This window comes from Lithobates pipiens, unplaced genomic scaffold (assembly GCF_037356315.1).
Source record: "Lithobates pipiens isolate NorthernLeopardFrog02 unplaced genomic scaffold, aLitPip1_a1.2 Scaffold_28, whole genome shotgun sequence".
Taxonomy (NCBI): domain Eukaryota; kingdom Metazoa; phylum Chordata; class Amphibia; order Anura; family Ranidae; genus Lithobates; species Lithobates pipiens.
This window is the reverse complement of record NW_027507789.1, coordinates 80,034,004-80,061,350: the sequence shown is the minus strand read 5'-3', so window position 1 is coordinate 80,061,350 and position 27,347 is coordinate 80,034,004. Positions and strand designations below refer to the sequence as shown.

Below are 27,347 nucleotides of genomic sequence, written 5' to 3'. Positions count from 1 at the left end.
CTTACTGGGCACTTAAAGAGGAAGTAAACCCTGATGAGTTTACTTCCGCTTTCATTCCCTGTAAAGGCAAAGCATAATGGACTACTATGCATCACATAGTAGTCCATTATGTGTCACTTACCTGACACAGGAGCCAGCAAAGTCACCGCTGTCCCCTGTAGTTCCAAGCGTCCATCTTCTTGGTGGGTCTCGCTGCTCCGGCACTGTGATTCGCTGGAGCAGCGATGTCGTCACTGCTGCACATGTGCACGGGAGCTGAGACTCTCGGCATTGCCATCATCGACGATACCCCGCTCAGTGCACCGCTGTCTACGGCGCATGCGCCGTAGATAGCGGTGCCCGTCTTCGGGCAAATATCTCCTAAACCGTATAGGTTTGGGAGATATTTCTTGGACCTACAGGTAAGCCTTAATCTAGGCTTACCTGTAGGTCAAAGTGGTTTGTAAGGGTTTACAACCACTTTAAAAACACTTCCTGCCCAGACCAATTTTCAGCTTTCGGTGCTCTCACACTTTGAATGACAATTACTCAGTCATGCAACACTGTACCCAAATTAATTTTTTGTCCTTTTTTTTCCCACGAATAGAGCTTTCTTTTGGTGGTATTTGATCACCTCTGGGGTTTTTATTTTTTGCGCTATAAATGAAAAAAGACCGAAAATTTTGAAAAAAACGCATATTTCTTTGTTTCTGTGACAGAATTATACAAATTATTAATTTTTCTTCATAAATTTTGGCCACAATTTATACTGCTATATATCTTTGGTAAAAATAACCCAAATTAGTGGATATTATTTGGTCTTTGTGAAAGTTAGAGAGTCTACAAGCTGTGGTGCGAATCGCACAAAATTGATCACATCTGATGTACTGGTGGCCTATCTCGCTTCTTGTGACCCGAACAGGTCAGGAAAGTACAAATACCCCCCAAATGACCCCTTTTTGGAAAGTAGACATTCCAAGGTATTTAGTAAGAGGCATGGTGAGCTTTTTGATGTCATTTTTTTCCCACTATTCTTTGCAAAATTACTCCACAAAATTGTCATTGTAATAGGTTATTTCTCCAACATGGCATGTGTATACTACAAATGACACACCCAAAAAAATTCTGCTACTCCTCCTGAGTATTACAATACCACATGTGTGGGACTTTTTCACACATAGAGAGGCCCAACATGCAGGGAGCGCCATCACGTGTTCTAGGAGCATAAATTACACATCTAACTTGTTGACTACTTATTACACTTTTGAATGCCCTGGAGCACCAGGACAATGACACGTGGCACTGATGACAGATGGCACTAATATGTGCCACCGATGACAGATGGCACAAATATGTGGCACCGATGACAGATGGCACTAATATGTGGCACCGATGACAGATGGCACTAATAAGTGGCGTTGATGACACGTGACACTGACAGGTGGCACTGACAGATGGCATTAATACGTGGCACTGATGAGATTGCACTGATGACAGATGGCACTTATACGTGGCACTGATGACAGATGGAACTGGGGACAAATGGCACTGACAACATGTGGCACTGGGGACAGATAGCACTAACAGGTGGCACTGGGGTGGATGGCACTGGGGCAGGATGGCACTTTTAATTTTATTTTATTTTTTAACAATGACGGCCGCTGCAGCCATTCATCTCTCCCTTCTCACACTCTGTGTGAGGAGGGAGAGCGGCGCTGAGAGATCTCATATGTTTACATATGAGATCATCTCCCATTGGACACGCCGATCGCGATGTAAACGGCCGCTGTGATTGGCCGTTTACAGCGATCTGTGTTTGCCTGTCCCCGGGGGACACGGCAAACACAGAACTTCCGATGCGCGTCCGCGGCGGCGCGCATTGCGGAAGTAAACAGGACGTCCAGGGATGGCCACCCGGAATGAAAGCGCCTGCTCTACGGCCGTCATTCGGCTATAGGGCGGGCGCGAAGAGGTTAAAAAATCTGGGATGCGATGCACATATATATATTTTTACAAGTACTTATAAATAAAAATAAAATATGGGATCCCATGGATGAGGTTGCTGCTTTCCACGTCAGGCAATCTCATTAAAAAAAAAAAAGTTTATTTTTCTTCAAATACCGCAACAATGTTTACTCCAATGGTCACTACATTTAAAACAGAGCACGTGTTCGCTATGCGATCGTTTGAAGGAACGCATCAACGCTATTGCAAAAAAAAACATGGGTTGTGCTCAACCTCTATCTATAGCTAGAGATACGAGTAATTAGAAAAAAATAAATCATGGGATCACGTGTATGAGCTAGCTTTACAATGCAAGTGTGCTTTACAGGTCAGGCAATCTCATTGGAGAAACCGGTTCATGCCAAGATACACATTGATGGAGGATCAAAGATGTGTGATTTGATGGAAAATAAATGTCATACACATACAGTAGGATGAGTGTTTGTTGGGTGAAGGGGGCCAGAGCATAAAGAGGCTGTGAGGAAAAGGAGGGCCAGGAGTGTTGGGGCTATGATGTGAAGGAAGGTTCAAGGACAGCGATGTTGCAGGGGAAAGTGTGAAATTAAAGGGGGATCGTGACATCCAGGGTCTGGTACTTACCTGCGATCCCATACCTCAGTTGTGGCACAGAGAGTGTTCTGCGTGTCCAGCATGGCAATTACCAAAGAGCTTTAGGAACTTATGAGTAAACCGTACATTGGAAATACAATTCAATACAGGAGACATGAGGGTAGCCTGCTCATTAGAGCTTACAATCTCTAAAACAGATAAAATAAAAACAATTGATTTTTTTTTATAACTTAATTAAGATTTATTTATTTTTGTTGTTTTTCAGATCAGTGCTTAAGGAAGCTCACCACATGAATTTTAGAATCAAAATTACACAGAGGGAAGTAAATATTACAAGTAACACTACAAGCTCAGAATACATCAAGATGGAAGAAACGTCATGTTATAGATGGTGCAAAAAGTCATCTTTCTCCCCCTGCCCACCATGTCTCTCTTCTCTCCTCTCCCTCCCCACATAACTAGAGTATGTAAATACAATTAAACTCTGTATTAACAGGTGTGCTTCTCTCTTCTTGCCTTTCAGTGTCCTTTATTAAAAAAAAAATAAAAAAAAATGCAGGTTTATTTCCTTTTTAGTTTTTTTTTTTTGGATGGAGGCATGGGTCCCGTGACATTCAGCTTGGTATTCTTCAACCACGCTCATAGGATGCTCTTGCGGTTTGTTCTATTTCTCATTTTCTCACATGCAGATCCCTCTGTTGTTTGTGTAATTACATCCCATCAAGTTGATTCCTTACAAAAGAAATAGAGAGTAAACAGGTGAATGCAAGTTCAAAGATGCCTTACCGATTTGTGAACATTAATTATTGGGAGTAACATCCCCTAGAGCAGGCATGGCTAAATGATGGACCCAGTCACTGTCCTATTTGCATACTCACAGGGTGATCGTGCGGATGGGAATATGGTTGAAACAGCACCACATCACAAAATGAATTGCAACATTGATTTGCTTTTTTGGAACCCTATGGACTTTATAGGCACGAAAATACAGTGATATATCTTTAAGAAAAGATATGATTTTTATACTTACCATAAAATCCTTTTCTCTGCAGTTCACCACCTGACACAGCTGCTCTTAGACCACTGGGACATCCCCAAGCAGTGCCAAAATGAGGGGTGGCAAAACAGCATAAAAACTACACCCACTAGTATAAAACTTTAACCACAAAAAACGACATTGTGAGTGTGACCAAAACTTTTTTTACCCACCAAAAAGGCAGGATGCTTCTCAACTAAGGCACTACCACCAAACTGCACCAGAACTGCGGTAACAAATGCAACAGTGCATTACTTAAAAAGGTACTGCGTTTTTACCAAAAAACAAGGAAAAAAAACGTAAGTGCAATTGTACAGCCGCCTGCAAAACTTTGCGGCCAAAATGGGCATCGGCCCCATGCACCGACGTCGACCTTGTAGAATTTTGAAACTGTCACTCAGGGGGTGACTTGGTCGCCTGTTCACAGACGCTTGATGTCGGAAGGCCAAAGTCGTTCCGATTGCCTTGTGGAGTGAGCCGTGACCAGAAAGGGGGGCAACTGCCTCTTCAAAGCATAGGCCTGTACTACAATCTGTCTGATCCCCCCCTGGAAATGGTGGCCGACGAGACCGCCGTGCTTTTTTTTTTTTTTTCAAACAGCCACCGAAAAACAAACAAGGAGTCTGACTTCTGAAAGGGAGGTGTAGCAGACAAATACACCCTCAGAGCCTTAACCACGTCCAGGGCATGAAGAGCCACCTCCTTAGAATGTGTCGACTTAGCACACAGAGATGGTAAGACAATGTCTTCGTTGATGCTTTTCTGCCGAAACCACCTTCGGCAGAAAAGACTGTTGGACACAACATCACCTTATCCTTGTGGATCACCAGATAGGGCGACTTGCAAGACCAGGCCGCCAGGTACAAAACCCTCCTGGCCGAAAGTAATGGCCGCTAGAAAGACCACTTTCTGGGAAAGAGTCAACAGAGGGATCTCTGATATTTTCAAATGGCGGTTTTTTCAAGCACCGATAACGCCAGGTTCAGATCCCACGGGGGTAACGGCCCACGCACGGAGGAACTACATTTTGGACAGCTTGAACAAAAAGTGCTCGCTGGGAAAAAAAAAAAAAGACAGCCAACGCTGATATTTGTCCTTTAAATATGGTGCTTAAAGCCAATTTCTGAACTACTCATTGCTGTAGAAACAGGATCAATCCTGGATATAGGAAAAAAAAAAAAAAAGGGAGCGCGGACGCCATCCCTTCTCACACATGGAGATGTAGGCCTTCCAGGTACGATGACCTACCGAGAAGAAGCTTTCCGTGCTCTCGGCATAGTTGGAATCGCCGAGTCCCAAAGACCCCGGTTCCTCAACACCCGACTCTCAATAGCCATGCCGTTAAAACCAGCGATGGTAAAGCAGAACGGAGAATCGGAAATCGAGACAGAAGGTCCTCTCGTAACGGCAGTCGACACGGGGCGTCCGCCACCAGGTCTGAGTACCAGGGTCGCTGGGACCGATCTGGGGCAATCGGTATTACTGGGATCCCCTCTGTTACCACGTCTGCTCCGCTGAGTGGAGGCCGTTTCAACGGAGGAAAGGCATAGATCAGCTGGTGCATAGATCAGCTGGTACTGATCCCCCATGGCACCACCAGCGTGTCTGCCCAAGGATCTGTTGCCCTGGACATGAACCTCGGCACCTTCCCGTTGAGACGGGCGGCCAGAAGAGCCGCGTCTGGTGTGCCCCATCGCGGGCACAGTAGCCAGAACGCCTCCGGATGCAATGGCAATGCCCATTCTCCTGGGTCCAGCATCTGGCGACTTAGGTAGTCTGCCTGCCAGTTCTCCGCTCCCGGGATGTAAACGGCCGACGGGGGCAGGTACATGTCGCTCTGCCCACTGAAGGATGTGAGTGCAAGCGTCCTCCCGTGCAGCGGCCAAGCTTCTTGTTCCTCCTTGGCGACAGAATGTCACGGCAGTGGCAGGCATACGTCAGAGTGGAACCTGATCAAACGCCCCTCAAAGTCTTATCGACCACGTGGAGAGGCATAGCCTGATCGCTCTCGGCTCAAGCAGATTGATCGGCAACTTGGATCGCACCACCCACCGACCAGAGGCCCTGAGTCGACTGAACTCCCATTACCCTACCCCAGCCGGTTGGGCTGGGGGCCGTGGTGATCACTGTCCATTTCAGAGGTAGGAACGACTTCACGGACCAAAGTGCCGGGGACCTCAGCAGGGAATCCCTGACCAGCTGGCTCACCTGAATCTGCCCATCCAGGGATAAAGGAGATTTGTCCCATTTTGTCAAAATCTCCTTCAGCAGGACTCTGGTGTGAAACTGGGCATAGGGTAATGCCTCAAGGAGGCCACCATGAGTCCCAGAACTCGCATGCAAAGCGTAGCGACGACCCCCTGTGCGGTTCCTCAACAGTTTTACCGCAGCTCTGAGAGTCTGCAGCAGCTTGTCTGAAGGGAGAAACGCTCTTGCTTCCATGGAGTCCAGCAGTAAGCCTAGCTACTCCAAACGCTGAGTCGGTACAATCACCAACTTCTTTAGGTTCAACAGCCAACAAAAAATTGCTGCAGGGTCTGCATGGTGATCGCCACATCCTCCTCCTAACTCTGAAGCAGAACATGCTCTCGGAAGGAGATCGCCTAGGTATCCCCCGATCGCGATCCCACAGCGTTGCCAAAACAAGAGACAATACCTTGGGGGAGGGCAGAGGCAAAACCAAAAAGGCAGAGCCACAAACTGGTAGTGGGCTTCCTAGACTGCAAATCGCAGAAATCTCTGATGCCGAAGGCATATGGGTATGTGCAGGTACGCATTCTGGATGTCCAAGGCCACCAGGGAGTACCCTTGATGGAGTGCAGCGATTTCTCAGCGATTCCGTTCTGAACCTCTGTACTTTTGCAAAGTAATTGAGGGCTTTCAGGTCCAAAATTGGACGTTCCCCTTCCATTTTGCAGGTTCGAGTAGAACCCTTGGAAACATGCCAATTCCTGGAACGGGTAATATCACCCCACGACTAAGCAGGTCCCTTACCGCCCCCTTCAGGGCCTCCTGGCGAGCTGGGAGTACGGGTATGCTTCAGGGGAAGAATCTCTTTTGCGGCCAAGAGAGGAACTCTATCTTGTAGCCTGAGGAAATCAGATCGCAGACCCATTGGTCGGACAGCCGAGAGGCCAACCGGGCTGCAAACTCCCAAAGGCACCCCCCCCCCCCCGTCTTGCGGACGGGAGAAAACCTTCATGAGGTAGCACTTTTGCTCGCAGGCTCGTGGTTCCACACACGCTTTGGTCCTTTAAAGGTCGTCCTGTCGGGGGACGCTTGGTCAAAGCCCTGGGTGGACGAAAAAGCCGTTTGTGAGCGGAGAATGAGGGCCCTTGCCAACGGCGTGGCTCCTTAGCCTTCCTAGCCTTCCTGGCCTGTGGGACTAGTGTACTCTTACCACCTCTGGCATTTTTAATAATGTCATGCAATGAGGCTTCAAAGAGACGGTTGCCAAGGAAGGGAAGATCCGTCAGGGCTTTTTTGGATGCCTGGTGAGCAGGCCAGCATTTTAGGCAAATCGGGCGCCTCAGCACCACTGCTGATACTGAAGGCCTGGATAACAGAGGAAGGGTATCCAGGGCTGCATCACAAAATTGTACTTCGGGCCTCGCACTAGTTGGTCTGCTAGTTAGACAGGAGAAGCCTGTTGCTCTCCCAATTCGCGGCGCAAAAGTTTTGCCCACTCGGTTAGTGTCTGAGACACGAGTGTGGATGCCAGTACCGGTCGCCTAGTTGACCCCACATCCGTAAACAAGGAACGAGCCTCTGCCTCGGCCTTCCTGCCCATGGGGTCCTTAAAGGCAGGAGTCCCCTCTACTGGGATGGTGGTTACTTTGTACCGGGGGGGTCCACGACCAGAGGAGCCGACAGCTTTTTGAGAAAGGGGATAACGCACCACCATGTATTTGGGGTCCGAAAAGCTCAAATTGCGGTCGACACCGTTCCTTGTAAATGAACTTAAGTCACATACGGGAACAGCTTAAGTCAACGGGCTGGCTTACGGGACCCAAAAGGCAAAAGGGACCCGCTACATTAGCAAAGGGATCTTCTGGCTCCCTCCCGATTCTTCACGCACAGCTGTGATAAGTGCTCGAAACAAGCGATTCTCGCGCACGGACCCGGACGGGGACTCATCCTCGCTGTCAGTTCGGTCCTGGTCAGCGTCATCTGAAATGACAGAGCGGGGGGGGGTCACCGGCCTCAGCAGGGCCCGAGTCTGCATCAGAGCTCCCCTCCAGAGGATGGGGGCCGGTTTTTACAACCTTTACGCCCACGCACCGCCTCCATCTTGGCAACAAATAAATTGAGGACCGCCGACAAAGCATCCAGAGGCACTGCCTGCAGGTGAACCGGTTGCAATTGCCTGGATTTCGGGGGAAGAAACACCAGTTTCTGAAGCCATGCTGACCCAACCCCAGCGATGGCAAAACTTGGCACCCCAGATGTTTTGGAAATACATTTCCCACCATGCTCAGGCACTCTGCAGTGTGCATCATGGGAAATGTAGTTCCAAAACATCTGGGGTGCCAAGGTTCGCCATCACTGCCCTACCCTGTCTGCCACCTGTTGGGGACTTAGGAAAGCGATGGTCCCACCCTCCTAACTGCTGCTGGCTGAGGGGCTCTTCCGCACAGAACTCCCCACCCTGACTGGTTCTGCGCTGGCTGTCCAGCTAGTAGAGCCTGTGTCCTGTGCCAACTCCCAGATGCATAGGAGACCGCACAGCGCTGTGCAGAGCTGTTTTGAATGGCGCTGAAACTGACCAAAATCAAATGGCCGCCGAGCGTCCAGTATAAAAAGGACATAATCACAGGGAAAACGGCTGCCAAAACACATGAAAATGGTCAGAGAGCCTGCTGCTCCTTGCCTCACCAAAGATGGCCGCCGAGCACTGTATACCACGAGGGACAGCGAACTAAACAGGCAGATAAATGGTGGTGAAACAGCACTACAGCGATCAACAGACACAGCCTCCAGACACCTCAAGGAGAGATCCACACACAGCCAGGGCACAGCCAGCAAGCGCAATCCCTCCCCCAGGTGAGAGCCCCCCAGAGAGCCCCTGTATATGGCGCGCGCACACACACACAGAGATCCACCTCCCAGGGATTGCCCAACTGCTCAGCCCCACTGAGGCAGGGAGAGCTGTACTTACCCGGTTCTGAAGAGCTGGGAGACATTCCATCACAGACCCGCTCTCCAATCAGTGTGGGATGGCTGCTGGCCCGTCCCACTGAGACGCAGAAAGGAGTAGCCTGGTCACGTGTGTGCCCCGGAGCATTTGCGCTCACCAGCCACCTCTGGAGCTGAGGCATGTCGTGGCTCTGGTCTGCACACGCTCGCTGGCCAGGCTGGAGAGACAAGGATAAGAGTATCCAGCCTGTCACCCAGCCGATAGCAGATCACAGGATCTTTAATCTTAAGCAAAAAGCAAAGCTTCTGCAAAGAAAAAATCCATGGGCCCATGGCCCTGCGGGGTTACTAGGTCCTTCTCCTTCACTAGGCAGAAAAAACCCCCAAAAAACTGAAGCTGCAAGGCAGGCTGTGGGGTCGTCCCCCTTGGGCAGAACTAGAAAGTTGTTGTTTTTATATGACATGTTATGCCTAGTCCTCTCCTGAAGGTGGCATAACGAGCTGTGTCAGACAGTGAACGTAAGAGAAATACAGTCTATATTTTAGTACTAATTAAGTAAAACATAATAGTGCTACTTAAAAGTCTCCGGATAGCCTAATGACCAAACTAAAGCATAAAGATCACCAAAACCACAAACGGACAGCCATCGTAAAACATAATTGACGTGCCAGTGAATTGCTAAAGGGCCTACCCGCATCCTAGCAAAAAAAATAAAATGAAAGATTTATTTTTTTTAAAAGCGGTTGCGACGCTTAACCGGCAAGGGAACGCCTTGGCCCGTGCCGGGTCAAAAAGAAGACGCCGTCAATTCAGATAACTGGTTGAGGTCAGAGCGGAGCACTTGAGGTCAAACTCCCGTGCTAAAGCCATGAAAAAAACACATGGCGATTGCCACATTGTCCGGGTGTGCAGAATAAGACTATGCTTACAGGAAGAAGTTGGCCAGATAGCCTATCGCAGAAATCCCCTGCCGTCTCAGCCATGCCAAGATCAGAGCCGGCTACTTGGTGAGCAAACGGGGAGAGCGCAAGCCAAGTCAAAACGGGAGCACGACTAGGTAAAGATGCACGCTTCCAAATGCAAGAGCAACGATATGAATAGGTGAGTGAGCTCAGGTCAAAAGGCCAGATTCACAGATCAGAGTAGAAATGGGTGCGAGACCACCTTGTCCTGGGGGGGGGGGGGGGGGGTTGGGCTTTCACAAACCATCAAAGTGTGCCAGGCCTGACACCAGCTTAAAACAAACGGAATGAGCAGCCTCAATCACCTAGGACAGTGATGAAGGACCTTGGCACCCCAAATGTTTTGGAAATATATTTCCAATGGGGCTCACGCACTCTTCTGGGTATCATCAATGAAAACGTAGTTCCAAAACATCTAGGGTGCCAAGTTTCAACATCGCTGACCTAAGATCTCCAAAAGGTAGCAACCTGGATCATTGACTGAGGTAAACAGAGGGGCTGCAACTACAGACCTACAGAGGCAGGTTGCTCTCCCACCCAAAGACCTGTTGGGGAAAAAACTGGGGCAGAGGTTCCCCTTCCAGGACAATGACCCTAAACATACAGTCAGAGCTACAATTGAATGTTTTAGATCAAAGCATATTTATATGATAGAATGTCCCAGTCAAAGTCCTAGACCTAAATCCAATTGCAAATCTGTGGCAAGACTAATAACTGCTGTTCAGATGCTCTCCATCGAATGTGACTGAGATTGGACTATTTTGCAGTTAAGAAATGGGCAAAAATTTCACTCTAGATGTGCAAAGCTGGTAGAGACATACCCAAAAAAGACTTTCAGCTGTAATTGCAGTGAAAAGGCAGTTCTACAAAGTATTCTCAGGGAGGCCTAATACAAATGCACACCACATTTTTTCACATTTGCCAAGGTCAATAATTGACTTACTCATTATATGAAAATATGTAAATCCAACAGCATATGTCAAACTAGAGGACATGTTACGATTTTCTGCTGTAGATCTGAAATTATTTTGTATACAATAGGGTTTTTTTTCCTCAATTTTAATGTGTTTGTACCAATAAAATTCTTCGGTACATTTACTATAATTCAAAGTGTTTTGTCTACAAGTACCAAGTCATGTTTTGCTTTGGGATCAAATACTTATTTTACGCACTGAACTGCAGCTTAATTTATAGCATTTGTTTTATGAGTTTTCTGGATTTTCTGTCTCTAACACTTAAAATACACCCATGATAAAAATTATAGACCATTAATTTCTAAGTTGGCAAACTTACAAAATCTGCAGGGGATCCAATTGTTCTCTTTTCCCACTGTACATACACACTCACCAGCCACTATTAGGTACACCTTGCTAGTACCGGGTTGGACCCCCTTTTGCCTTCAGAACTGCCTTAATTCTTCATGGCATAAATTCAAGGTGTTGGAAACATTCCTCAGAGAATGTGGTCCATATTGGTCCAGTTGCTGCAGACTTGTCAGCTGCAGATCCATGATGCGAATCCTCCATGCCACCACATCCCAAAGGTGCACTTTTGGATTGAGATCTGGTGACTGGAGGCCATTGGAATACAGTAAACTCAATGTCATGTTCAAGAAACCAGTTTGAGAGGATTTGAGCTGTGACATGGTGCATTATACTGCTGGAAGTAGCCGTCAGAAGATGGGTACACTGTAGTCGAAGGGGTGGACATGGTCCGCAACAATACTCAGGTATTGAAAAATACTCAGGTAAAGAAAAAAGGTCATAAATCTATTTTGTAAAAAACGCTATAACTTGAGCAAACCAATCAATATACGCTTATTGCAATATTTTTTACCAAAAATATGTACAATACATATCTGCCTAAACTGAGAAAGAAATTTGTTTTTATATTTTTTGGGGACATTATAGCAAAATAAAAAATATTTGCTTAGCTTTATTTTTTCTTTAAAACAGTCGCTTTTTTGTTTATAGAGTAAAAAAAAAAAAAAAATTGCAGAGGTGATCAAATACCAAAAGAAAGCGATTTGTGAGGAAAACATTGTTTGGGTGCAACGTCGCACAACCACGCAATTCGCAATTAAAGCGACGTAGTGCCGTATCGCAAAAAGTTCTCTGGTCAGGAAGGGGATAAATTCTTCAGAGGCTGAAGTGGTTAAACAATGCTCAATTGATACCAAGTGTACAAAGAAAATACCCCCCACACCATTACACTACCAGCCTGAACCACTGATACAAGGCTTGCATTGTATGTAAAGAGGTAAATGGCACAGCCAGAACAGCTAACAGTATCAGATCATAAACCAGATCATAAACCCGATGAAGTGCTAAAGTGCATAATCCTTCATAAATGTGCAAACTGACAAAGTGGTGCAGGTGCTAATATATAACGTAAAACCCATATTAACTTGATGTAGAGCAATATCCGAATATTGCCATTAGAATTTGTTGAAACTGATAAGTGCAAAATGCTAACCGAAAGTCCAGATATACACCACAATAATTAGATGTTGCACTAATTAAAAATGTGAAGTATGGCAGGATAAAAAATATCAAAAATCAAATATATTGCCCTTTGGCATTCCAATGTAACTGGTGCAAATGTCCTTATAAATGATTTTCCAATGTGACTTGTGGATAGAATAGAATAGATCACATCTTATATCAAAAATAGTGAACACTCATGCTCCCCTTTTGGTTCCACACTCAAATAGCTACACCCCTGCAGGGGAAAAAGCGCATGTATTTAGATCTGTCTTTGATCCTGATGTCCAATGGAATAGCCTCCTTCACGACGTATTAAATAGTGGGAGATCCACATATGAACGAATAGGAAAAGCAAACACTCAGTGTAAATCCAAAAAGGGAATTTATTGTAATCAAATCTAAAATTGGGCACTTAGGACCTGCCAGGAGCAAATCAAAACAAAGTAGTCCATAGGTCTGGGACAGCGTGCGTTCCACAGACCGGGTATAAATAAACCGGAAGTGACATGATTGCGCATCAATCTCCACCTTGCTTGTTTCATCAGACGTCGTTTTATATGATTATGCCAAATCTTGACCCTACTATCTGAATGTCGCAGCTGAAATAAAGACTCAGACCAGGCAACATTTATCTTCTATTGTGCAACTTTTGTGAGCCTGTGTGAATTGTAGCCTATATTTCCTGCTCTTAGCTGACAGGAGTGGCACTCTGTGTGGTCTACTGCTGCTGTAGCACATCTGCTTCAAGGTTTAATGTGTTGTGAGTGGAGATGGCATTCTGCATACCTTGGTTGTAAAGAATGTTAATTTGCGTTACTGTTGCCTTTATCATCTCAAACCTGCCCATTCTTCTGACAAAACTACTTTCCATCCACACAACTGCCGCTCACTGGATATTCTCTTTCTGACCATTCCCTAACCAATAGCGATCCGCGCTATAGCCGAATGACGGCTACAGCGCGGACCTGCTTTGCCGGGACGATGTCTATTGACGTCGTCCCGTGCACGAGCAGCCTGCACGCCCCCTGAGGGGCGCACGCGGCGCGCTCTGATCAGCGAGTCAATAAGACTCGCCTGATCACGGATCGGAGCAAGGGGTCGATCCCGACCCCTTACCACGTGATCAGCTGTCAGCCAATGACAGCTGATCATGTGACACAAAGCCGGTAAATCGGCTATTTTTACTCCTCACGCTGACAGCACGAGGAAAAAAAAAAAAGCCGATCACCGGCGGCCGTGAGAGGGACTTCAGTCACGGCCAGCTCATCAGTGCCCACCTGCCCCCTGCCTATGCCACCCATCAGTGCCCACAGTGCCACCCATCAGTGCCCACAATCTGCCTCAACAGTGCTGCACCTCAGTGCCACATATCCGTGCCATCTTATCTGTGCCCACCACTGCCACCTCATCAGCGCATTTCAATGAAGGGGAAAAATGGCCTGTTTGCAAAATTTTATAACTATTAAACAGGATTTTTTTTTTGCATCTTTTTTTGTTTGTTTAGCAAAAAATAAACTCCCAGCTGTAAATACCACCAAAAGAAAGCTCTATTTGTGGGGGAAAAAAATGATAAAAATTTCATTTGGGTACAGTGTTATATGGCCGCGCAATTGTCATTCAAAGTGCATCAGCGCTGAAAACTGAAAATTGGTCTGGAGGGGGGTTTAAGTGCCCAGTAAGCAAGTGGTTAAAGATGGTTGTGCTTGAAGATCCCAGTTTTTGAAATACTCAGACCAGCTCATCTGGCACCAACAACCATGCCATGTTCAAAGTCACTTTCTTCCCCATTCCGCTGCTCTGTTTGAGCTTCAGAAAGTAATTTTCCCTACATCTAGATGCTTAAATGAAGTTGCTGCCATGTGATTGGCCGATTAGCAATTTGTGTTGCTAAGCAATTGAACAGGTGTACTTAATAAAGTGGCCAGTGAGTATGTAATTTTTTATATTACTTTCAGTGTTCCAAAGTATACATTAACCCCTTATAGTAGCGATTATCAGCTGTTTTTGTATTATAAAAAGGCTATTCTTTTAAATCTCTAACTGCTTGCTACCCAACCACTGTCAAATGACAGCGGTGCAGCTCTTGTTCTATACAGCATCATAGGACGGCGGCCCAGAACAGCCACTCTCGCACAGCCACGTTATGTTGCTAGGTCACGGCGCAACTCCGATCTGTGTAAAGAGCTGTGGCTCTTTAACCATGTGATTGGCTGCGTCCAATCACAGCCTTAGTCTAAGCCATGTAAACACGAACACAGAGTAAAAAAACCTTTCCAAAATTTTTTGGGTTTTTATTGTACATAATAAACCCGGTAGTGAAGACCACCAAAAGAAAGTTCTATTTGTGTGAAGAAAAGTTTGTTTGGGTACAGTGTAGCATGGCCGCGCAATTGTCTTAGTGCGACAGCACTGAAAGCTGAAAAAAAAAATTGGCTTTCTGTACTCACAGTAAAATGCTTTTCTCTGAAGTTCATTGACAACTTTAATTCTTGACCTTTGGGTTATCAAACCACTTCAGGAGAGGACTTAGAACATGTAACATGTGTAAAAACAGCAAGACTGCTCAGCACCGCCCAGGGGGCGGTCCCTGTGGCTATAACTCCCTCACCCCGCTTCCTGCGGCTCAGTACGTCAAAAAGCAGTACAAATAGGAGGGGTCGGTGCTGTGTCTGTCTGAACTTCAGAGAAAAAGGTTTTTACGGTGAGTACAAAAATCCCATTTTCTCTTTCGTTGATTGACGGACACAGCTCCTTTAATTCTTGACCTTAGGGACGTCCCCAAGCAAAAAACGAGGGGTGGAAACAGCAAAACATAACTTCACCCACAACAAAGGGAACACCTCAACAGAGGAGTCACCATCTTAAACAGCTACCATCAAAACCAGTAGCAAACTTATGCATCAAAAGATGCATAACAAACTAGTAACTTAAAGTGTAATTGTAACCTTACACAGCCGCCTGCAAAACCTTGGACAAAGCAAGCTTTTGAGATCCACTTACGTCAACTTTGTAGAATTTAGTGAAAGTGTGAACGGACGCCTTACACACCTGGGAGACAGACGCTTGATGATGTCGGAAAGCCCAGGAGGTCCCAATTGCTCTGGTGGAATGAGCCGTGACAGGAAAAGGGGGACCTGCCCCTTTAAGGCATAGGCCTGAACCCCAATCTGTTTGATCCACCGAGAAATGGTTGACGAGACCGCCAGAGCTTTTTTTTGGACCAGCCCCTGAGACAACCAGTCTGACTTCTGGAAGGGAGCTGAAGCAGACAGATACGCTCGTAGAGCCCAGACCACGTCCAGGGAATGTAAGGCAACCTCTTTTGGGTGTGTCAGCTTAGGACTTAAGGAAGGCAACGCAAGGTCCTCATTTAGATGGAATGCCGAAACCACCTTTGGAAGGAAAGAGGGCTGCGGACGACCAGGTAGGGAGACTTGCATGACAATGCCACCAATTCAGAAACCCTCCTGGCAGAGCTAATAGCTACTAGAAAAACTTCTGAGTGTTAATAAGGGAATCTCCCCAATGTTCTCAAATGCCGGTTTCTGATAGCACCAGATTCAGATCCCACGGAGGTAGCAGTGGTCAAACCGCAGGGACTATGTGTTGAACCTCTTGCACAAAGATACTCACCAATGAGTGAGTCACCAAGGGATGTTGGAAAAGGGCAGCCAAGGCAGATATCTGTCCCTCGATGTTGCTTAAGGCAAGTTTCTGATCCACTCCTTGCTGCAAGGATACTGGAAACTGAATAAGTGCGGACGTCACACCATCTCTTCACACGTGGAACCTTCCATGTACGATGGTAAATCTTCAGGGAAGACGACTTCTGTGGAAATGACTGAGTCTGACAGACCTCGGTCCTTTAGCACCTGGCTTTCAACAGCCATGCCGTTAAAACCAGCGATGGTAAAGCAGGATGAAGCATCGGACCTTGCACTAGAAGGTCCTCTCACAGCGGTAGCCACCAAGGAACATACGCCACCAGTTGTACTAGGTCGGCGTACCAAGGACGCAGAGGCCAATCTGGGACAATCAGAATTGCTGGAATCCCCTCGGCCTCCACTCTGCGCAGCAGACGTGGTAGAAGCTTGAGTGCTTGACGCGTCCACCCAGGGGTCTCTTGTGCTGGACACAAACCTCTGCACCTTCTGATTGAGCCGAGAAGTCCACATCTGGTGTCCCCCCCCCCCCCCCTTAGGCAATGGAGCCTGAATACCTCCAAATGCAACGACCATTCACCTGGGTCCAGCATCTGATGACTTAGGTAGTCCGCCTGCCAGTTTTCTACACCCGGGATATATATGGCCGGCACATGTCACTCTGCCCACTGGAGGATGTGAGCAACCTCACATGCTGCAGCTGAGCTCCTTGTTCCTCCTTGGTTGACGTACGCCACTGCGTGCGTTGTTTGACTGGATCCTGCACTTGTAGCCTCATTGACCATATGGAGAGGCAAAGTCTGATTGCCCGAAGCTCTAGCACATTGATTGGCAGATGGAATTCTTCCCGCGACCAAAGGACCTGGGCCGACTGTACACCCAGCACTCGCCCCCCCCCCCCAACCGGTCAGGCTGGCATCCGTTGTGATCACTGTCCAATTGAGAGGAAGGAACAATCTGGCCAGAGATCTCAGCCACCAGAGAAGGGAATCCCTGACTAACTGGTTCACCCCAATTTGACAATCCAGGGATCATTTGTTCCATTTTGACAAAATCTCCTTCTGCAAGACTCGTGTGAAATTGAGCATACGGTCCCACCTCGAATGTGGCTACCTTGAGGTCCAGAAAGTGCATGCAGAAGCGCAGCAACGACCATATGCAGTTTATCAACTTCACTGCAGTTTGAACAGTCTGCAGCTTGTCTGAAGGGATAAAAACCGCTTGCTTCTGGAGAACTCCAACAGCAAGCCCAGGCACTCCAGGTGTTGAGTCAGCACCAACGCCAACATCTTTAGGTTCAGCACCCAACTAAACTCCCGGAGAGTCTGCATGGTGATCACTACACCCTCCCTTAAGTCTGAGGCGGAAGCTGCTCTCAGGAGGTTGTCTAGGTAACCCACGATTGTGACTCCACGTTGCCTTAACAGCAGCAGAATTGGGCCTAACACTTTGAAAGAACTTTGGGTGCTGACGCAAGGCCAAAAAAGGAGAGCCACAAACTGATAGTGCTCTTCCAAATGCAAATCGCAGAAATCTGATGCCTGAAGCATATGAGTACAGGTAAGTACGTATCCTGGATATCCAGGGATGCCAGGAAGTCCCCCTGATGGAGTGCTTATACCATCCTGAACCTTTGCAATTTCACAAAGCTGTTGAGGGCCTTGAGGTCCAGGATTGGACATACCCCTTTCTTTTTGAGGACTACAAACAGATTTGAGTAGAATTCCTGAAACCTTTCCAGAGTCGGTACAGGTACTATCACGCCGCGCAGTAGCAGGTCCTGTACGGCCCCCGAACAGGGCTTCCGGTGAGCTGGAAGTAGAGGTACATTGGAGGGCAAAAATCTGTTTGGTGGACAAGAAAGAAACGCCATCTTGTATCCCGATGAAACCAGCTCACAAACCCACTGGTCGGACAGTAGAGAGGTACATTGGGCTGCAAATTCCTGAAGGCGATTCCCCACCCGAGAGTTGGGCAGGAGCAAACCTTCATGCGGTAACATGTTTGTTCACAGACTTGTTTGGCTTGCAAAACCAGGAATACTTTGTCATTCAGCAGGCCCCTTGTCTGACTGGGAGCACTTACCTGCCGACCTGGGCGGGCGAAAAAGCAGTTCGAGCGGAAAGAGAGGGCCCTTGCCTATGGCATGGCTCCTTATCCTTCCTGGACTGTGGGAGCAACGTGCTCTTCCCACCGGTAACATTTTTAATAGGTCATCCAGCGAAGCTCCAAAAAGCCTCTCACCTTGGAAGGGCAAATCCGCCAGAGCTTTTTTAGATGCCTGGTCCACAGACCAGCATTTCAGCTAAAACAGGCGCCATAGCACCACTGTCGATACCGATTCTCTAGAGAGCAGGGGGACCGTATCCAGGGCCACATCACAGACATACTTAAAGCGGGGTTACACCCTACAGTGGAACTTCTGCTCATTGGAACCCCCTGGACAAAGGTACTCATTAAGGAGTGCTATGACAGGGGTTGTTGGGAAAAAAAAAAAAAGACAGCCAATGCTGAAATTTGTCCTTTGATGGTGCTTAATGCCAATCTCTGGTCAACTCCTTGCTGGAGAAATACAGTGCCTTGCGAAAGTATTCGGTCCCCTTGAACTTTTCAACCTTTTGGCACATTTCAGGCTTCAAACATAAAGATATAACATTTAAATTTTTTGCGAAGAATCACCAACAAGTGGGACACAATTGTGAAGTGGAATGAAATCTATTGGATATTTTAAACTTTAACTAATAAAAAACTGAAAAGTGGGGTGTGCAAAATTATTCGGCCCCCTTGCGTTAACACTTTGTAGAGCCACCTTTTGCTGCGATTACAGCTGCAAGTCGCTTGGGGTATGTCTATCAGTTTTGCACATCGAGAGACTGAAATTCTTGCCCATTCTTCCTTGCAAAACAGCTCAAGTTCAGTGAGGTTGGATGGAGAGCGTTTGTGAACAGCAGTTTTCAGCTCTTTCCACAGATTCTCGATTGGATTCAGGTCTGGACTTTGACTTGGCCATTCTAACACCTGGATACATTTGTGAACCATTCCTTTGTAGATTTTGCTGTATGTTTGGGATCATTGTCTTGTTGAAAGATAAATCTCCGTCCCAGTTTCAGGTCTTTTGCACACTCCAACAAGTTTTCATCCAGAATGGGTGTGGACCACCGCAGGCACAGTAGCGTGAACACCTACGGATGCCACGCCCATTCTCCTGGGTCCAGCATCTGGCGACTTAGTCCACCTGCCAGTTCCACTCCCGGGATGTAAATGGCCGATAAATGTCGCTCTGCCCACCGAAGTATGGGAGCGACCTTCCGTGCAGCGGCCGAGCTTCTTGTTCCTCCTGGGTGATTGACGTATGCCACAGCCGTGGTGTTGTCTAACTGGATCCTGATCAGACGCCCTTGCAGTCTTATCGACCATGTGGAGAGGTATAGCTTGATCGCTCTCCGTTCGAGCAGATTGCCCAGCAACTTGGATTCCTCCACCAACCAGAGACAATGGGTCAACTGAACTCCCATTACTCCACCCCAGCCTGATAGGCTGGCGTCCGTTGTGATCAGTGTCCATTTCAGAGGTAGGAGCAACTTCGATGGAAGTGCCAGGGACCTCAGCCACCAGAGCAGGGAATCCTTGACTAATTGGCTCAACTGAATCTGCCGATCCAGGGACAACGGAAATATGTCCCATTTTGACAAAATCTCCTTCTGCAGGACTCTGGTGTGAAACTGGGCATACGGTACTGCCTCAAAAAGGAGGCCACCATGAGCCCCAGGACTTGCATGCAGAAACATAGCGACGACTACCTGCGGTTCATTAGCAGTTTTACTAACATGAGTCTGCAGCTTGTCTGAAGGGAGAAACACTCGCTTCCGTGGAGTCCAGCAGTAAACATAGGTACTCCAAACGCTGAGTTGGTACAATCAGACTTTTTTTACTTTCAACAGCCACCAAAATTCCTGCAGGGTCTGCATGGTGATCGCCACATCCTAACTCTGAAGCGGAAGATGCTCTCAGGAGGAGATCGTCTAGGTATCCCACGATCGTGATCCCACGGCAACACCAAAACAGGAGACAATTCCTTGGCAAAGACTCGGGGGCTGATGCCAAACCAAAGGGGAGCACCACAAACTGGTAGTGGGCTTCCTTGACTGCAAGTCGCAGAAACTTCTGATGCCGGAGGCATATGGGTATGTGCAGGTACTTCCTTCTTGGGGACTTCAAACAGGTTTGAGTAGAACCCCTGGAAACATTCCAATTACGGAACAGGTACTATCACCCCACGACTCAGCAGGTCCCTTGCGGCCAAGAGAGGAACTATCTTGTAGCAGGAGGAAATCAGATCGAAGACCCATTGGTCAGACAGCCAAGAGGTCCACCGGGCTGCAAACTCCCAAAGGCGAACCCCCACCGTGTCACGGGTGGTGGCAAACCTTCATGCGGTAGCACTTTTGCTCACAGGCTTTCGGTTTCAGGGACTCTTGGGTCCTTCAGAAGTCGTCCTGTCGTGCTGGGGACACTTGGACGAAGCCCCAGGCAGACGAAAAAGCAGTTTGTGAGCGGATAAAGAGGGCCCTTGTCTACAGCATGGCTACTTAGCCTTCCCGGCCTGTGGGAGTAGACTACTCTTACCACCTGTGGTATTTTTAATAATGTCATCCAAAGAGCTGATCGCCAAGGAAGGGAAGATCCGTCAGGGCTTTTTTGGATGCCTGGTCTGTAGACCAGCATCTTAACCAAATCAGGGACCTCAGCACCACTGCTGACACTGAAGCCCTGGATAACAGAGGCAGGGTATCCAGGGCCGCGTCACAAACGTACTTAAGGCCTTGCACTAGTTGTCTTCTAGTTCCACGCAGACAGGAGAAGCCCGTTCTCCCAATTCGCAGTGCAACAGTTTTGCCCAATCAGTTAGTGTCTGAGACAAGTGCAGATGGCAGTTCTGGTTGCATGGTTGACCCCACAACCGTAAAGAAACAAGCCATTGCCTCTGCCTTCCTGTCTGTGGGGTCCTTAAATGCAGGAGTCCCCTCTCCCGGGATCGTGGTGAATTTGTTTAACCTGGATACTGGGGGGTCCACGACCGGAGGTAACGCACTGCAATGTATTTGGGGACCGAAAAGGTCTGTTGTGGTCGACCCCATTCCTTGTAAATGAACTTGTCAAAATAAGTCAGATACGGGAACACCTTAGGTTAACAGGCTGGCTTACGGGACCCAAAAGGGACCGCTACATCAGCAGAGGGATCTGCTGGCTCCTGAATCTTCAGGGTATCACGCACAGCTGTGATAAGTGCTTCAACAAGCTCTTTGTCGCGCATGGACCCGGACTCAGTGTCATCTGAAAACGACAGAACAGGGGTCACCAGCCTCAGCAGGGCCTGAGTCTTTGTCAGAGCTCTCCCCGGAGGAAGGTGGGGGGCAAGAAACCGACAAAGCATCCATCTGCAGGCGAACCGGTTGCAATTGTCTGGATTTTGGGGGAAGAAACACCAGTTTCTGAAGCAATGCTGACCCTACCCCTGTCTGCCACCCAATGGGGACTTAGGACAGTGATGGTCCCACCCTCCTAACTGCTGCTGGCTGAGAGGCTCTTTCCCGCAGGACTCACCACCCTGACTGGCTCTGCGCTGTCCAGCTAGTAGTGCCCGTGTCCCTTGTCAGCCCCCAGGTGCATAGGAGATCACACTGCGCTGTCTAGAGCTGCTGCCTATGGCGCTGAACTGATCCACAACGTGTTCTGGCGCCAAGAAAAATGGCCACCGAGCATACAAAGTATAAAGCACACAAAACAGGGAAAATGGCCACCAAGCTCCAGGAAAGCATGCTGCTCCTTGCCCTCACCCAAGATAGCCGAACACTGTATACAGTGGACAGTGGAAGAGAAATGGTGGCGAACAGCGCTGCAGCGATCGACAGGCACAGCCACCAGACACCCCCCAGGGAGAGAATCACATCAGGGCACAGCCAGCACAGACCCCCCCCCCAGAAAGCCTCTGCATCTGACACACGGCTCAGCAGACTCACGTAGCATCCCCACACGGGGGGGGGGGGGGGAGAAGGGGACAGGGAGAGAAGAGGTGGTGAGGGACCCCCAAATAGACCTCCCAGGGAATTCCCAGCTGCTGAGCCCCACCGAGGCAGGTAGAGCTGTACTTACCAGTCCTGCAGAGCTGGGAGACATTCCATCACAAACCCACTCGCCGATCAGTACAGGGTGGCTGTTGGCCCGGCCCACTGACGCAGATATCAGTACCCCGGTCATGTGTGTGCTCCAGAGCATTAACCACCTGGAGCTGAGGTACGTCGTGGCTGGCCCAGGACTACAAGGATAAGGGTATCCAGCCTGTCACCCAGCCGGCTGTTGATAGCAGATGCTGTGATCTGCTGTCTTGCGCAAAAAGCAAAGCTTCTGCAGAAAAATAAAAAATGGACCGATGGGCCTGCAGGGTTCCTAGGTCCTTCTCCACTAGGCAAAATAAAACTGAAGCTGCATGGCAGGCTGAGGGGTTGTTACCTAAGGGACCGCCCCTTGGGTGGAACTAGAAGTTCTGAGTTCTCATTACATGTTATGCCTAGTCCTCTCCTAAAGGTGGCCTAACAACCCAATGGCTAAAGAGAGGAGCTGTGTCAGAAGGTGAATAAAATATAAGGCCTACCCTCCAAATAAGCCCTACCCTGAAAATAAGACCTACAAGGAATTTAACTAGGGCTTATTTGGGGGGTAGGGCTTATATTGCAGCCATCACAGACAATCACACTAGGTTTTATTTTCAGGGAAACAGGGCAATATAGAAATACACACACACACAAAAGTGAGTACACCCCTCATTTTTTTTAAATCCAAGTGAAAATGTTCAAATTGGACCAATTGTTTCCATCACTGTCTTAACCCTCTTGGGCATGGAGTTCACCAGAGCTTCACAGGTTGCCACTTAAGTCCTCTTTCCTCAGCTTTTTTAGTAAGGCAGTGGTCATCTTGGAGGTGCGTTTGGGGTTGTTATGTTAGAATTCTGCCCTGCAGCCCAGTCTTCAAAAGGAGCGGATCATACTCTGCTTCGGTATGCCACAGTACATGTTGGCATTCATGGTTCCCTCAATGAACTGCAGCGCCCCCGTGCCGGCAGCACTCATGCAGCCACAGACCACGACACTCCCACCACCATGCTTGACTGTAGGCAAGACACTGGTCTGTACTCATCACCTGGTTGCTGCCACACGCTTGACAGCATCTGAACCAAATAAGTTTATATTTGTCTAAGACCACAGGACATGGTCAGACCATGTCCTTATTCCGCTTGTCTACAAACTGTTTGCGGGCTTTGCGCTTCTTTTAAATGGGCTTCCTTCTGGGATGACAGCCATGCAGACCAATTTGAGGTGTGGCTTATGGTGTGAGCACTGAATGGCTGACCCCCACCCATTCAACAAAGCTGGCAGCACTCATACATTTCCCATAGACAACCTCTGGATATGGCGCTGAGCACACTCAACTTGTTTGGTCGACCATGGTGAGGCCCATTTTGAGCGGAACCTGTCTTGTTAAAATGCAGTTAGTCTTGGCCACCATGCTGCAGCTCAGTTTCAGGGTCTCTGCATTCTATCCTAGGCTATCCTTATGTAGAGCAACAATTCTTTTTTTCAGGTCCTCAGTTCTTTGCCATGAGGTGCCTTGCTGAATTTCCAGTGACTAGTATGAAAGTGAGCGATAACCCCAAATTTAACACAACTGCTTCTCATTCACACCTGAGACCTTGCAGCACTAATGAGTCACATGACAGCAGAGGGGGAAAGTGACTAATTGGGCCCAAATCGGACACAGTTTCACTTAGGGGTTTTACTCACTTTTGTTGTCAATTTCAACATGAATGGCTGTTGCGTTATTTTGAGGGGGACAGCGAATTTGCACTGTTATACACTCACTACTATACATTGTAGCAAAGTGTAATTTCTTCAGTGCTGTCACATAAAAGCTAACAAAACATTTAAAAAACTGAGGGGTATACTCACTTTTGTGAGATCCATCTCAGGGATGTTGGCACACTAGCCGCTACTTTATTTCTAAGTGCCATCATTTAAAATTCTTCCGATTAACCCCAATAAAGTTCAGTTCTATAAAGTCTTTCCTGACATTTTCTTAGTCGCATACTTCAGCAAAAGCACGATCCACAGAGAGTTTCCAAAGCATCAGAGGGATCCCATTGTTAAAGAGGTATCCGTCAGAAGGGTACAAAAGAATTTAAGGCATTAGATATACCATGGAACACAGTGAATAGAGTCATCAAGTGGAGAAAATATGGCACCACAGTGACATTACCAATAACTGGATGTCCCTCCAATAATTTATGAAAAAACAAAAATTGGTCCTGCACCCAGGAGCAAGGGCATCCCATAAGCAAAAATGGGAAGGGGAAAAAGGCAATACACCTGGAAAAGGGCTTTGTACAAATAAATATGTGATCAAAAAAAGATGATTTATATATTTTCTTTCACAAACAGAAACCATATACATAATGTGTACATCCTGACTACAGGTCCCTGTAGCTAGAAAGATCTGTCAATGTCAACATATGTACATTAGGGATGAGCTTGGTGTTTGAGACGAACACATGTTCGACTCGAACACCGGCTGTTCGCCCGTTCGGCGAAGCCAGAACTCTGCGCCATCGCAGTGCATTGCTGGCTCATGATTGGCCAAGCATGCACTGTGACCCCACATGCTTGGCCAATCACAGCGCCGGCAATGAGGACAGCCATGATTCCCTGTGGCCAATCATAGCTCAGGCTGTGTAGTACATGCCCCACACTATATAAGGCCGCCAGCGTCTGCAGGAGTTAGTGGGTGTTCTCTGTGTACCTTCAACGCAGTATACAACGTCCATTATCCACCTATATAGCTATATTGCTCTTCTGTAATTGAGCTATAAGCCATCTGCAGGAGTTTCTGGGTGTTGTCTGTGTGCCCTGAGTGCAGTATACACCATTATCCACCTATATAGCTATATTGCTCTTCTGTAATTGAGCTATCAGCCATCTGCAGGAGTTTCTGGGTGTTGTCTGTGTGCCCTGAGCGCAGTATACACCTTTATCCACCTATTTTGCTCTTCTCTAATTGAGCCATCTGCCATCTGCAGGAGTTAGTTGGTGTTGTGTGCCTCCATCACAGCACAGTATACACCGGTATCTACCCTTTAATTCCTGTTGTTTTATAATAAAGGCATCTGCAGGAGTTAGTGGGTGTTGTGTGCCTCCAGCACAATATACACTACCCAATTTCTGGTTTTCCCATCTCCCTTCAGGCCATTACCATGTCTGGAAGGCCAACAAGGAGAGGCAAACAGGTGCGAGCCGATAAAAGAGGGCAAGCAGGCTCTGTGTCTAGAGACAACAGTGCTGGTCGTGGACTCGGTGCATCGTCATCAGCACGTGGCCATGGGACACGCTTGTCCTTATTTTTGGCAGCTGGACGTGTTGAGCCGCATCATACTGAAGACTTGGTAGAGTGGATGACCAAGCCCTCTTCATCCTCCTCATCCTCTCTCACCTAGGCTCAGGGTACTAGCAAAGCAGCTGCCAACGCATCCTCTTCCCTCGTCTCAATGTCATCATCAGTGACTCCTTCCCTAGACCCACCACATCCTCCTGAGGAGTCCCCTGAACTCTTTGAGCACAGTGTTGGGTACATGCTTCAGGAGGATGCCCAGTGTTTTTTAGGCTCTGATGATGATACTCAGCTAGAGGAAGGCAGTAGCGTGAGTGCAGAGAGAGGGAATGCTCAAGAAGGACAGCAATCTAGCAGTCATGTTCCACAAGCTGCAGCATACTGCCAGGTTTGCTCCAGCGATGAAGAGGTAGGGGATGATGAGGGCACTGACTCCACATGGGTGCCTGGTAGGAGAGAGGAGGAAGAGGCACATCTCCAACGATGCAGGATGCCCTCCGGGGGCCAGCTTAGGGGCAGCACACCGACTGAATCACACCGCAGAGCTCCGCCTGTGCAGGGCGCTGCCTCTGCGCGTTATTCTAAAAGTGAGTTTGTGCAATATGCGGTTCCTCAGTGGCAGGTCCTCAAACGCCACTTTTTCTCACGGAAGGAGATTCCGGCTCTCTACCGGCATGTGGAAGGCAATCTCCTTGCCTCGCTGGACAGGGCGGTCAGCGGTAAGGTGCATATTACTGCTGACTCATGGTCCACCAGGCATGGACAGGGACGTTACCTGTCTTTCACGGCCCATTGGGTCACTCTTCTGGCAGCTGGGAAGGATGCAGGACAAGGTGCAGTAGTGTTGGAGGTTGTTCCACCACCATGCCTCCAAAATACTACTACTGGTTGTAACACACCTCTCTCCTCCACCCCCTCCTCTTCTTCTTCCTCCATGGCCTCTTCCAGTGCTCTGTCCTCCGAACCAGCGGTGCTCCGTAGGCGTTCAAGGGGCTATGCAAGCAAAACGATGCCATGCTGTGCTTGCACTGGTTTGTTTGGGGGACAGGAGCCACACTGGGGCAGATAGTTTGTCAGCTCTGCAGGGGCAGGACGAGAGGTGGTTGACGCCACGCCAGCTTAAGCCAGGATTTGTGGTTTGCGACAATGGCACCAACCTCCTCTCCACCTTCCGACAGGGACAACTGACCCATGTGCCCTGTGTGGCTCATGTCCTTAATCTGGTGGTGCGACGGTTCTTGGGCAGGTACCCAGGCTTACAGGATGTCCTGAAGCAGGCCAGGAAAGTCTGTGTGCATTTCCGCCGATCATTTAATGCCTGTGCTCGGCTGGCTGAGCTCCAAAAGGAGTTGAACCTGCCCAAGAACCGCCTTATATGTGACATGCCCACCAGGTGGAACTCAACGTTGGCCATGCTGCAGCGGCTGCACACGCAGCAGAGGGCCATCAATGAGTACCTGTGCGACTACGGCACCAGGACAGGGTCAGGGAAGCTTGTTTTGTCACCGTTTGAGGAGGCCACAAGGATGGTGAGCAGTGACAGTGCATGCATCAGTGACACTGTACCTCTCATCCACCTGTTGGAGCATACGCTGCGTACAATAATGGACAGGGCACTTGAGGCAGAACAGAGGCAGGAAGAGGAGGACTTCCTTGCCTCTCAAGGCCCCCTTTTCCAGACAGTGTTCCTGCTGTCCCACCCATCACACAGGAAGAGGAGGATGATTGTGTCAACATGGAGGTGGAGGCTGGCACTCAGCATCAGCAGCAGCAGTCTTGTAGGGATGATTTACAGTCCCAAGACTTGTACGTGGCTGGAAGGAGGTAGCTACGGATCATGTTGTCCTTAGTGACCCAGAGGAATCCGGACTGAATGCCTCAGCTAACCTACGCTGCATGGCCTCCCTGATCCTGGAAAGTCTGCGGAAGGATCCTCGTATTCTTCGGATCAAGGAGAGGGATCATTACTGGCTGGCCACTCTCCTTGATCCATGGTACAAGGGTAAGGTTGTGGAGCTTATCTTTCCATCGCAGAGGGAGCAGAGGATGAGACATCTCCGGGAGGCCTTGCAGAAA

The 27,347-nt window shown here is 48.3% G+C and overlaps 1 long non-coding RNA gene across 1 annotated transcript in view; it reads right to left on the bottom strand.

Moving 5' to 3' along the window:
- Positions 1-2,769: 2,769 nt before the first annotated feature.
- Positions 2,770-27,347, bottom strand: part of LOC143935506 (uncharacterized) — a 71,775-nt gene continuing 47,197 nt past the window's right edge. The window contains exon 2 of the long non-coding RNA XR_013263543.1: positions 2,770-3,285. This is a non-coding gene — a long non-coding RNA (uncharacterized LOC143935506). The remainder of the gene's footprint in view (positions 3,286-27,347) is intronic.